Source organism: Alligator mississippiensis, chromosome 3, assembly GCF_030867095.1.
Source record: "Alligator mississippiensis isolate rAllMis1 chromosome 3, rAllMis1, whole genome shotgun sequence".
Taxonomy (NCBI): Eukaryota; Metazoa; Chordata; order Crocodylia; family Alligatoridae; genus Alligator; species Alligator mississippiensis.
This window is the reverse complement of record NC_081826.1, coordinates 171,239,542-171,252,861: the sequence shown is the minus strand read 5'-3', so window position 1 is coordinate 171,252,861 and position 13,320 is coordinate 171,239,542.

Sequence of the window (13,320 nt, the reverse complement as noted above, 5' to 3'; positions counted from 1 at the left end):
CAGTCCATGGGGCTGGCAGCAAGCTCAGGAAGGACCAGGCGTGGCTCCCTAGGTGCTGCTACTCAGTTATGTACCAGGAAAGACTTTTCTTCTTTATGCTGCCTTTCAAAAACTATATGTTTATTATATTCAGGAGGGTGTTTATATGAGAGAGAAATATGGTAAGTACAAATACACATACAGTTCCCACATCTTTCCTTCTCGTGTCCTTGGAACAAGGTGTTTAGCAGAAGTCACAACACCTATTGAAAGCTGAAAGGGCTGTGCTGCAAACACTTCTACTGTAGCCTCAAACTTGCAATCTCTTGGCTGTTAACCATGTGCCTAAGCTCTCACACCACCCCAACTGCACAATGGCTCCTACTGAAGCTAAGGGAGCCACAGTTGTATGCACAAAACAATAATCTGAGCAGAGAGCTTTAGGGACTTGTTTGACAAGAGTAGGAATATTCACAGCTGTGACAGGATATTTCAAGTCCCCATCCTCTAACAATGATTTTTTTTTTTTAAATTAGGTGACTAAGCTAACTATAGCCCTGCTGCTACCAGAGGTATGTTTTGACTGCAAGTAAAACGCAATGCAGTTATGCATTAATGAGCAAGTAGCAATGCAGCCCTTTGAACTTCCTGAAATAGGAGGCTGATCTACCAGAAAGGGTTGTGTGCGCTCCAGAATAAAGGAGTAAGAATCAAGTTGTCAACTGGAGCCAGTCCCATCCCAAAACATCTTCAATATCATTTACTTACAATTCACATCTTTAATTTACAGATAACAGAGGGATGGATTCTTATCATCAAAAAGGTCTCACCTCCATCACTTTAATTAAAATCAGCTTTTAAACCAGTGTAAATCAGTGCAATCCCCAAAGAGACATTTTCAATTTGAACAGCATCTTAATATTACAGCTAACCTGTTCTAAATCTACACAAGCCAATTATCACCAGCAAGTATTTATCTGTTTAGGAGACCTACTCAGCTTTTATGCACCTGTTTAACTGAATTGATTTTATATCACATTTGTTGTTAAATGGGTGCCCTTTAACTGGGAGACAGAGCTGCTTACCTTTACTTGCACCACATTGCTGAGCCACTAGTAGGGCTAGGGACAGGCATTACACATAAACCAGTTTAAGTAATCAGAAACGGGTTTAAACCCATAACAGAACAGGACAGGTGTTCAGTGCACATAACCCAGTTTGAAAATGGCTGAAACCGGTTTGAGATTAACCTGGTTGAATGTACTATCACACTTGACTGATTTGGCTTCCTTAGCATGCAGTGGGGGGCCAACATTTTTTATAGTCATGCCACAGATTAGCCCTGCACCCTCCCCAAGTACCACTCCAATCCCCTTCCCTGCCTGATCTGCTGCCATGTTGCTGGTCCCTTCCCCAATCTGCTGCGTGCCACAGAGGCTGTCTGTACCACTGGTGGCATGCATACTCAAGGTTGGCCACCCCTGGCACGCATTGTGGGGAGTCAGACAAGAGCTGCACCAGCTAAAGACTGTATTAAAATGTAACACTCCATTTCTTTGTCTTCAAGTGCTGCTTCTCCATCTGACTGCACCACTGTGTTGCCGTGAAATATGCTGCATGCATGAGAGAATGGGTCTTTCCCTGCTTCTGGTGTCTGCTTCCATATGAAGGATTTGAGGTTATTACTACTTCCACCAGACAAAAACAGTTTAACTCAAACACTGGAGACTTGAGGCTGCCTAGAGCTCAAACCAAAGCATTGGCCCAAATTTAATTAACTATGGCAAATACATAAATCATTTGGGTGGCATTATGGAGACCTTTCACCTTCCCCTCCTGCCCAGCAGGCATCTAGAACACAGCATGGATTCTTACTGAAAAGCAGCAGCTCAATTTAAAATGAAGTTTGGAGCTCTTTCAAATGTTCAGAATGTGCTGCTGCAAACATCAAAGCAACTCGTTTTATGTGGTAGAACTGCTCCAAGTCAAGGGTTCCCAACCCTGACCCATGGGACAGGTCCAGACCCCAATTCCTTGTTATCTAGCCTGTGGGGCTCCCCAAGGGTCCATGGGAAGCCCTGTGTGCCATAGCTTGTGTGCTAAGTTGGGTATGCAGCATAGCACAGGGCCTGATCCTGACACATGGAGCCAGGCAAGGCAGTGCAGGGTCCTGGGGACCAATTCTGGGGCATGGGGTCCATTCCTGCCAGTGGATGGGTTCTGCATCACTTATTTGGCCCATGGAGCCAAAGGGTTAAGCACCACTGCTCTAAGTTAGCAATAAAACAGGACATAGCGAAGGACTTTTCAATACCGTGTAGTACCAGGAAGTTGTCAAATGTTGATACTAATAACATATACCAAACAGACCTCTAGACAGATGTAGTATCTCCAAGGAAGATCTCAGATGTAGTATCTCCTGTCACTAGTCCAAGATCCTGTCTCAACATCAGATGTGGGAACCAGGAGCCCCGGACAAGACTTCACAGCCTGATCAACCAGTGAAATTGCGTTCATAACATTATAGGGTTGTGAGCATCTGCTTTGACTAGCTACAAACCTCAAATTTTTAATTCCTAATGCTGCTTCAATTTTAATTAAAATTGTATCTATTAGGGTTCAATAAACTTGCTTTTAGTTTAGGACAACTGTCATAGTACCCATTAAAGTGTCATAGGGGCACAACACTGGGCATCATCCAACCCCAAACCAGTTTTATTTTTTTGGAATTTGTTATTTGCTGATGTGATGCTAATGTGTGTGTGGATTCAGTGATGCGCTTTTCAGAAAGATTCTTTGCTCATTTCAGGCAGCAAATACGTTCCTTAGGATTAGATAGCTTTATCTTCTGAATGAAATGCTCTTGAATTTGGCAAATACATTAGCTAACTGGAGGGAGATGTATCAGCTTCTGATGCACTACTTTTCTGCACCATCTTGTCAGCTAGCCTTTGAAAGGGTAGATTAAGTCATGCAACACTGGAATTAGCAAATTTGTATCACATCATCCTCATTACCCATTTTTGCTACCGCCATCTATAAATTTGTCTGTCCTGTTACTGAAAAGCAGCCACTTCTATTCATAAATGTGACATTAGTTTAATAGCACATAGGGTATTTTCTTAGTAACTGTATTGCAGACTCAAATATGCAGGCCTAATGTTTAGAGATACTGAGAATCTCCACCTTCACTTGACATCTGCAGAAGCTGCAGGCACCTAGTCCGTTTCAAGTCAGGCCACCACTTTTGTCATTTGATATTAAGATTTGTCAGCTGCCTTGCAGCAGTCACCATGAGCTCACTCCTGGCACTGAAAACTTCAGAGGCTTCTCTAAGTTTGTCTTGAAGAGGCAGTGCTTAGATACTAAAAATATCTCCACGCCAAAGTCCAAGTGCTATAGTCAGCAAAGCAAACTATTGTCTACCTTCCCCATTGCACAACTGAACAAAAATAGTCTTGAACTGTATATAAACCAGATGGGTTTCTCTCTTGCCACAAGAAAACAATGCTGTTTTCAATAATGGCTTTATTTTTCCCCAGCCATACGGGAGCTTTAAAAAACTTGAAATAATCAGCATTCCATAGTCCCTGCCCACAAGCAAGGCACAAGGCCTCCTCAACTTGATTGTACTGCAATATTTTCCTAATGAGAAACCAACTTGCTAAAGAACTGGAGTCGTCATAACAATAGGATGCAAAACTAAAGAAAGGTTGACATAGGTAAGGCTACATAGGAATTATTACATTTGCAAGGGTTTTTATAGTGATTTATATAGAAAAACCACTAGTGAGAAGCATTCCATGGAATTTTAAACTGACTTGCATAACCCCAATCAAAACCTATGAAAAAGTAACTGTATTATGCAATTCCTTAGTGATCAATTTTATCAAGCTGTTCTAAGGGTATAGTCCAAAGCCCACCACAGTCTTTCCATTAACTTCAACAGGCTCTGACCAGAACACATGTGTATACAAGCATTTGCATGCATTATGAGAGAGATACTGAAAGCTGGCTGGCATAAAGAATGTGCAAAAGAGAACTGCTGATGACATGGATGATAAAACACCTTGGATGATAAAGCCATTTGCTACTGGAAAGTGTGTGGGGGACAACAGCTTAAATTCTGGGACTAGCACTGAAAAAACCTAAGATTGATGCACCTAAACATTTCTATCACTTCAGAGAAAACTGAGAGTAATCTTAGCCAGATGTGGAGAAATGAAAAGGAACATAAAATATAATTAGTGTGATAGGGCACCTATACACGAGCAGCAAGGCTGCACTGTAATTACACCACAGTGGAGCAGACTTGATTAATCGAGTCTGCTGAAGCGTGGTAATTACTGAGCTCCAGCAGACTCCAACATCTCATGTATCAGAGTCCCTGGGCTGAAAAATGGTGGTGGGGGTGATTTAACTAAAGCTTGTTCGACAAGCTTCAGCTAAAGCACTGCCGCCAACATTTTTCAGCCCAGGGACTCTGATACATGAGATGCTTTGGGTTCTTTAGTTAGAGCAGCTCTCAGAACCGCTCTAAATTAACCCCTCCACCCCCTCCCAGAGCATGTGTATAAACACCCATGTCTATTTTATGCTCCCCAACTCCCAAATAGTTATATTTTTTTTAAAGTCAAAGCAAATCAATGTTAAAAACAGACCTCTCCCTAACAGAGGTCCAAAACTAAGTACTTGTGGTTTTCTTCCCAAGTTAGAAATATATTGGAGATAGTATTAGTTCCCCATTCTTCCTCATGATTATTCTAGAGAACTCCTCCTTCCCCTAAGGGTCTACATTAGTTTTCCACACCTTCTGGCCCACAAACCATCACCTTTACTTCTCTTCTACCCATCCAAACATGCATATACTTGTCTTCACAACACACCCTCTCCCAGCATCTCTGTACAAGATACACCAAGGAAACTACCATCGATGTCTGGGCATCCTCTCACAATTACTGCGCACTCATTCTCTCCTCCCACAGCAGTCCACGTAGTCACCACCAAGGATCCTGGTTTTCTCCGTTGAAAAATCACAAATTCTCTGATAAAAACATGCAAATTCTCTGATTTAAAAAACCAACATCTGTGATTAAAATGAAACACCACATATATATAGGTATCAGTTGAACACGATATTTTCTTGATATATTTACAATTTTAAAGCAATTTGGAAGTCTACCAGTGCCTCAATCATTATAATAAAATAAATTGTAAATACCTATAAATTTTGGTATTTGATTTTGGGTTTTTTTATCCTAGAAAGTCAGAGGTCCCCTTGCCCCCTTCACTCACCAAGACACAGGTCCAGGCCCCTCATTTCCAAACCACAGCCCCCCAGCCTTGCTGGTGTCCCATTCTCCCCACCCACAGCTTCCCCACCCCCCAGCCCTGCTGGAGGGGGCCCCCAGCTGCCACGGCTAGGTGGCCATGGACATGGGTCTGCAGCCCCCTGCCCACCTAGCAGTGCCTAAGCTCTGGCTGCCACCTGCAGGAGGCTGTAGCTGCTGCAGTGGAGTGGAAGATAAAGCCCAGCTCCCCTTTCCCCAGGGGCAGCATGGCCTGAGCGAAGCCCATTGGTGGGGTGCAGGCTGCTCACTGCAGGCTCAAGCTCCCCACCCTGCTGCCTTCCCCCTGGGGCCTCTGTGGCTCAGTGGGCAGGACCTGGTGTGGCAGGGCAGTGCGGGCCAGAAGGGGAAGCTCATTACCACCACTGGGAGCCCTGCGTCACCATTGTGAGGTGCTCCCTACCTGCCCAGCAGCAGTGAGGGGCACAACCTCACACCACCACCCCTGCTGCTGCTGGGCGGGCAGTGGGTCCAAGCTTCTCTGCTCGGACCTGCTCTGCTCAGCCATGCTGGGTCCCACCCGCTGGACTGTGGAAGCCTCAGGGTGGAGGCAGCATGGCAGGGAGCCTGAGCTTACAGAGAGCAGCCCTCCTCCACCCCACGCACAGATCTGGGGGGGTATGTGCCCTCCATGGCCCCCTGGGAGTGCACGGAGCAGCAGGGAGCCAGCCACCCCCCACTTCCCCAAACGAGCCACCTCCACCGCTGGGACCCTCTGGCTACGCATTCTGGTACCCGGCCCCAAACCACACATGCTGCTCCAGGTGGCATCAGCCGCAGACCTACCCAACTCCCTCCCTCTCTATGGGGGCCTCAATCCACCCTCCCCCCACCAGACTTACCTGCAGGAGCTGCTCTCCAGGCTGCCTGGTGGCCATGTGCATGTGTGAGTGCGCACACACACACATGCCACCCCATGCCTCACCACCCTCCTCCAGCTCCCTGCAACCCTTTGCAGGCTGGAACTCTGCCAGTCTGTAAGGAGCTCTTTGCAAAAGTGGAAAATCTGCATGTTTATCCACTAAAATGAAAAATCCGAATTTTTCTAAGTTAAAAGGGAAAATCTACTTATTTCCATTTTCCTGCGGGAAACAGAAAGCCCGGATCTCTGGTCATCACTCGTTAGATATCCCCTCCACACATCCCATTAATCAATGTTCTCCTCTTCCCTTCTTCTCCCTGTGCATCCACCAGTGTCCCACACACATACATGCTTACACACAAACCATGAACCTTAATGTCTCCCAAACTACTGTAGTTCCCTAGCCATCTGTGTCTCTCCTAACAAAAACGACCATTTTCATTGCTCCAGTTCCCATTTCTGGTTTTTCACCTTCCCCTCGTGTTTCCACCCACTTAACTGAGGCCTTTATATGTCACTCTACCTCCCCAGTGCTGGATTGCATTAGATTGAACACTGACCTTTAAACATGCCCAAGACCAAGTTAATTGCAGTCAATACAATTTTGTTTTTGCTTTGTCAATGTGTTGTTTTCTCTAATTGTTTTCCCAGAACATTTTATTTCTCTTTGTACAACAAATATTTGAAATCCCACCAGCTATTACTAGATTGGTTCATCCACCACTGGACTGTAACCCAGTCGGTGCCAATAAGCATAGCCCACACAGAGGAAGGTCCTTCTTATGAAACAAGTAAGAGAGAGAATGGGAGAGGACTGTGTGGTATGTAAACATCTGGTATTTCAATAACTTGACAAAACTCCTTTTTTTACAGTCCAAAGAATTGATCTTTCACTATACAGGAGAAGAACTACCAACTTTGTTCTGACGAGCTCTTTTTTCTGGTTTGGGTAAAAAACAAAAATATTTTCAATCTCTACATAAATACTCTGTTTGAATTTGAGACTAATATCTTCAAACAGAAAAAGCATCCTATTCTTTCTCTATTACAAGCCCTTGAAAGGGCATATAAGGAACTAATTTCTTTCCAGGGAAAAGCTAGTGACCAAGATTGGCTCCCCCAGCCAAGCAGTTTGCCTACACTACAAGCGAGATTAAAGAGTGACCTTAATTTGAATTTAAGCACCTAGAATCTGCTCAAACAAAAGTCCCCACCCTCAAACCCACACCTGACCAGGGAGGTGTCAGAGTGTTGCCAGCAAAGATCTTGAGTCACCTACACTGACATTTTTTGCACGTGCCCAGAAGCATTTCAGTCCTGTCAGCATGGGGCAACTCAGCATTATTTCATGGGATCCACAAATTAGGTGGTTCCCCTGCCTACTACCCTGACAAGCCCATTTTAGTAGGCATACTGTGAACACTTTGAACATATACCTACAAGACTGAGCTGTACACAGAACAGTGGCAGGCACCATTTTCATTCAGACAGGAGAAATTGAGCCCCTCCCCATCTTATACAATCATCTAGAGAAGGGTGCTCAACCCCCAACCCACAAGCCAAATCTGTAGGATTACCCTCACCTCCCTCTACACCCGTGGTGGGCAAAATGCAGCCCGCAAACCAGATGCGACCTGCCAGACCATTCTATCTGGCCCACGGGTCCCCTAAAAAAATTAGAAAATTAATATTTATCTGCCCCTGGCTGCCTGTCATGCGGTGCTCGATGGCTTGCCAAAACTCTGTAAGCAGCCCTCCATCCAAAATAATTGCCCACCCCTGCTCTACCTGGCTGGATAGGGCCCTGCCCACTCTGGATTGGGCTCAGCAGCCAAATCCAGCCCCATGGATCAACTGGACACCACCCATCCAGCCCGTGGAGCTAAAAGGTTGAGCCCCACTGATCTAGAGCAGTGGTTCCCAACCTTTTTAGACTCATGGCATCCACGTATAGATTTGAGGCAGTCCTTGGAAAATGCCAGCTAACTTTCACTCTTTTTTGCCTACAGAAAAATAGAGCAGTTTCTGTTGCAAAGAACTCAGGACAGCACAGCTATGGATTTCTATTTGAAATCTCTGGGTTTATCTTGTGAATCATATTTGTAAACCTAACAGTGCTAACACTGTATGGCACCTCATGGCAACCTTGAAAGGATCCCAAGGCACCCTACAGTGTGGTGGCACCCTGGTTGAGAACCATTGATCTAGAAGTTAGTGCACACACTCAGAATGTCAGAGACCTAGGCTCTCTGGCTGAGAAAGGTATAAACATACATCTTCTATCTGCCAAGGGAATATACTAATCATCTATCACTAAACTATTTGGGATGGGAACATTAGCACTCTTCCCCTATTAAAACTGTTCCACTTAACAGAAAAAGCAACATATTGGGTCAGAAAAAGTAACACTGGGCATTCTTTTGTGTTGATGGTTAGACTGCTTGATGGGCAGGGTCGGAGTAGGGGAGGAAAGTGTCTTGGATGCTATTTAATCATTACATGAAATAGTCCTTTGAGAGGAAAGCAGAAACAGGTTTAGAGCTGAGTCCTGAGTGGAAGAAGGCACCTCCCTGCAGGTCCTGCTTGGAGTAAGGCACTTGAGGCCAGGTGTGTCTGTTGTCAGTGTTTCATCCTGGGTAACTGAGGTGGCCTGCTGTTCAGCTTGCTGGCTCTTTTGAATCCCACTGTGAAGTGCCCAAGGTATTTTCTCTCCATGCACTTTATAGGGAGCCCAAGTGCCTAGACACTAAAAAAATTAGTCACTGAACATTTTAGCACTCAAGTATGTATTTTAATCTAGCCTAGGTTTAAAAAAAAATACCTATACCGCTGTTATAATGTAACTCAGACTAATTCCTACCCTACTCAGTAAACTGTGCTTCAACGCTTATTTATACCCGTTGGTCCATACACTGGACTAGGATTAGGAGCAAAAGTCGAGGTCCTAAAACTGGCATACATTGTTCACTTATTTCTTCTTCATCCCATGCCAAATTACTGTCTCTGCATCTGTAAAAGAGGGCCTGTGTTTAACTCAGTTCTTATTTATAGTGTATAAATTGAGGTTCAGTGCCAAAATATTTACCTTTAAATTTCCACTTTGCTTATACACCACATTAATAGTTTTGACCCCCATCCCAGCACTGCCCCGGTCTGTTCTAATAAATATTAATCATGGAGGTCCCAGCAGACCCATTTGCAGTGTGGACAAACCCTTAAATGAGGACTGCAATGTTGATGTTTTACAGCCTAGTCTAGTTAGATTTGGGTATTTTGAACTTTGTCAGACTGGCAGATTTTGTAGATCTATGATCAATGAAATATGGCAAATTCACATGCAACAGTATAATTTGCAATATAAACCAAACCATACATCTACTGAAGAACTATGCAAGAGTTCAGTGGAAATGAGACTGATATGTTAAGTCAGAGAACAAACAGTTTGCAGTCAAGTACTTAAAACCATTTCTGTAGATTTGAGGTTTCACTTCCACTAATGAGTATCATGTTATTTCTGAAACCGACATTTTTCTGGAACTAATAAGTCAGATCATGATGCTGGCATATCCACAAGACTAGTCAAGCAAAACAATCATCTCTTTAAACACATGACAGTGAAATAGCACATTTGTTCTTGCACAAACAAAGAAACCCATTCAAATATGAAAATAGATGGGCCTAAGAAAATTTCTGAAGTAGTTGTTGAGAGGACTGGCTGGTTTGGAAAAATCCATTTTGGAAGTTCCATTTTTGACTGGAACATTTGGAATTCTGCTCCCTCCCCCCCCACTCAGTGTATCCAGATATGTTACTGTAGACATCACTTTACATCTTCCTCAATTCAGATTACAGAAAATTGTTTCATCTGCCTCACTGCAAATAACATGACTTATTTCTAAATTTAAATGACTGGGAAGCAAGTCAGATGGTGTAGACATGAAGGCTGCACAACAGGACAGAAACCTGCAGGAATATGGTTTCTTGAGTCTGAAAGAGCCAGTGAAATGGACTGCTGCAGCTTGGTCTGGCCTGGCCCCCCTGGCATGGGCAGCAATTGGCCTGCAGCAGCCCACTCTGTGCACCCAGCACTGCCATGAGCAGGAGGCAGATGACAGGTGCTTCACCTTTGCTTGCTGTGATGGTTTGCTCCGCTGCTGCCACGAGGAGTGGGAGGGCAAGGCATGGAGTCACACTCCAGCTGCAGTCCATCTGCAAACCATGGCCCCCACATGGGGCTGGAGGCAGCGGGCACTGCCCCCTGCCCCCTAGGGCTGCCTCAGCCTAGACTGCACTGCCACAGCAGGAGGCAGCAGTGAGCCTGGCTTCATGATTAGCTCCGGCTCCCCTCCATCCCACCACTGCACCTGCAGCCAGGTCAGATCCCTCCTCCCTATGGCCAGACCCACCATGGCATTCGGCCTCACCACTCTTCCAAGGGACTTGACCCAGGTGCTGTGGTGTGGGCCCTGCCTGACAGGATCTTCATTGTGGAACAGACCCAGCGCCGTGTTGGTGCCCATGCTATGCCCCCCTTTCCCTCAGATTACTGGTGTCTGGCCACCACAGCCCTGGGTACATGAGCGAAGCCTATCAGTGTCCATGCCGCTCCCCCACTGTGATGGGGGGGGGGTGGGTGTTAAAACTCCCCCTTCCCCTCAGGCTACTGGAGTCTGGCCACCTTCCAGCTCCTGCCACTTGAGCAGCGAGCCAGTGAACAGGAATGGGGACCTCTGGCAGGGGCTGTTGCCCCACTGCCAGGCAGACCGGCTGCATGCCAAAGCAGAGCTTCACATCCCCACCAGCTTCTCAGCTAGCAGGAGCAGTGGTAGAGCTCTGGCTAGGGAGAGGAGTGGGGCCAACCCTACTTGGCTGGAACAGAGAGAAAAGCCCAGCCCAGGGCTGCAGAACATGCTGGGGGCCTCTGATCTAACCTAAACCAGGAAGGAGTCTGGGACAGAAGTTCCATAAACTGGTTTGACCTCAATCAGTGAAGTCTGATATTACATTCAACCATGTTCATCTCAAACCAGTTTTGGTCATTTTGAAACTGGTTTATGTGCACTGAAGTTCTGTTCTGTTACAGGTTTAAACCAGTCTCTGATCACTTAAACTGGTTTAGGTGCAACTTCTGTCCCTAGCCTTAGGGCCAGGGATCACTTGTCATACCAATCCAGGCCAGACCATTGCTTCTTCATGCTGTCACACTTAAGTTTATCTATTGCTCTGCCACCCCTCCCAACTTTACTCCTGTTTTGTTTTTTTTACATATATTAGTTATGTCTAAATTTTTTTGTCCTCTATTACTACTTTTCTGATTTTTCCCCCATTGGATGTCTGAATCTCCAGCATTATTAACTTGCCCTCTCATTTTTCAAAGACTTTGCTGTTTCCCATCCATACGTCTGATGTCCTGAAGTTTCTTTTAAGAAATGTCTCTATCCTGATGAGTGCCAGCAACCTTTCAAGTATAGCTTATCTTGAAGGGAGAAAACTAAAATTACTAGTGATCAGTTTATGAAAAAAGTGAACAAGATAGGAGCTAAGTTGTTACTGCAATGCCCTACTAGACATTTCTTAATATAGGAACAGAACAGAGACTTGGCTCTTCAGACCCTACCTGTCTAGTAGTACTACTTCTGTATTTCAGTCTGTAGTTGTAATTTTTGTACAAAGTAGCTCTATATTAGTAGGCATTGAAGTCAGACTTATTGACGAGTCACTGCTAGGATCATGGGTTTTTGTGCACTGATCTTAAGGTGTGGTCAAGTTTATTCTTAGTCTCCTGCTTCCGGTGCTGCTACAAAATGTGTGCAACTTAGAAATGGTTCAGTAAACAGCATTCTCTAAACAACTTAAGGTATATTCCAGGGACTAGCATGTAAACACCCGCCCACAGACATTCCTCACTGGCAAAAAAAAGAAAAGGCCTACTTGCCCAGGGAAGTGTCCTTTTACATTTGAATGAAATAAAGGACAATTGTAGGCCAAAAACAGGACACAGATTAAGTACCTTACACTGTTCTATTGGGGGTACGATAAGCCATAGAGCGATGTTGTATGGTCCTTAGTATGTTTATTGCTGAAACACAAGAAACAGCACAACCAATACTGACTTGTTATATAACCTATTACATCTGAAGTGAGGAAGTATCACTTAACATAAGGAATACGCTACAAATATTGGATGAACCCTACTATTAATGTCTCAGCATCAGTCAAATTTTGAGAATATAAATTCATGCTCAAATACTCCCTTCACTGGTAATAAAATTGTTGCTGAGGCAACAGTCTGCTTAAGGGAGTGCTGTGCTTCAACTGGGGTGGCATAGTGTGCTGTTGGATGGGGAAGAAAAAAACCCATTGTGGACAGTCACTAATTCTGAGATGGAAAGCTGATGTTACATTCAAATTCTCGCCAAGCAGGAGTGATCCTAGGTAAGTGAGAGAAGTGTGTGCATGTGTGTGGGAGGGAAATGTAACTCTATGTACATTATAGCTTAATAACAAGTCATCCAGAGAGTGGGGCAGCAGAAAGTGACCAAAGATGTGGATATGGCAGCTGTGCCAAATAGGGGAGGACTTGCAAAAGAAAGCATCTTCTAAAGCTAGTCACCCTTCCAACACCAAAGAAGCCTATAAACTATATTCCACTCCCATGCAAAGCAGATTACTTGATAAACAGACAATATAGGACCCTTTAAAAAAGGTGCAAGGAGTTGCTTACTAGACATACAAATGAGCCGCAGGCACTCCTTAAAAGACATGGTCTTAATTCTCATACCTGGTGAAAAGTTTTATTTTCTAAAATCAGGGACCTAGTTTCAGGCTTCTAAATCTACATTTAGACATGTAAGGGGCCTGAACACTCAAAAACTTCCATTTATCTCTGGAAATAAACTGAACCATGAAGAATCAGAGACCCTGAGTTCTGAAGTATACAATTTTAGAAGACTAGCATCTTTACACTTACTAGTTGTCTTGTATTTATTCAAAGATGCTGCCAAGTGTCAATTATATTTAATGCCTTCACCAACGTAGCCTAAAATCCTGCATTTGGAAGAATAAATTTTTCATCTCATTCTGGTAAAAAAGGGATCTTTTCCCATAATTTTTGAAAATAGTTTAACTCAC